At 54.1% G+C, this 954-nt stretch overlaps 1 pseudogene; it reads left to right on the forward strand.

Annotated features, from left to right (window-relative positions):
* The first annotated feature begins 227 nt into the window (after window positions 1-227).
* Window positions 228-954, forward strand: LOC133771660 (tubulin alpha-1C chain-like; annotated as a pseudogene).

The following is a 954-nucleotide window of genomic DNA, read 5'->3' on the forward strand; positions in this document are numbered from 1 at the left end:
GCCTCCTAAAGCGTGCACGTCCTTGCAAAGCCCCATCATGCATGAGTGCATCTCCATCCACATTGGCCAGGCTGGTGTCCAGATTGGCAATGCCTGCTGGGAGATGAAGTTCACACCAGCACCACCAGTAGAATGTCAGTTCCTCAACCAAACCAGCCCCCCAGGTTTCCACAGCTGTGGTGGAGCCCTATAACTCCATCCTCACCACCCACACCACCCTGGAGCACTCTGACTATCTCTTCATGGTTGACAACGAGGCCATCTATGACATCTGTCATAGAAACCTCGATATTGAGCACCCCACCTACACTAACCTGATCCGCCTTATTAGCCAGATCGTGTCCTCCATCATGGTTTCCCCATGGTTTGACGGAGCCCTGAATGTTGATCTGACAGAATTCCAGACCAACCTGATGCTCTACCCCCACACCCACTTCCCTCTGCCCACATACGCCCCTGTCATCTATGCTGAGAAAGCCTACCACGAGCAGCTTTCTGTAGCAGAGATCACCAATGCCTGCTTTGAGCCGGCCAACCAGATGGTGAAATGTGACCCTCGCCACGGTAAATACATGATTTGCTGCCTGCTGTACCGTGGCGATGTGGTTCCCAAAGATGTCAATGCTGCCATCGCCACCATCAAGACCAAGCGCAGCATCCAGTTTGTGGATTGGTGCCCCACTGGCTTCAAGGTTGGCATTAACTACCAGCCTCCCACGGTGGTGCCTGGTGGAGACCTGGCCAAGGTGCAGCGTGCGGTGTGCATGCTGAGCAGCACCACAGCCATGGCCTGATGTATGCCAACCGTGCCTTTGTTCACTGGTACGTGGGGGAGTGCATGGAGGAGGGAGAGTTTTCTGAAGCTCTTGAGGACATGGCTACCCTGAAGAAGGATTACAGGAGGTTGGAGCAGACAGTGCAGCAGAGGGAGAGGATGAGGGCAAGGAATATTAA

This window comes from Lepus europaeus, chromosome 12, assembly GCF_033115175.1.
Source record: "Lepus europaeus isolate LE1 chromosome 12, mLepTim1.pri, whole genome shotgun sequence".
Classification (NCBI taxonomy): Eukaryota; Metazoa; Chordata; class Mammalia; order Lagomorpha; family Leporidae; genus Lepus; species Lepus europaeus.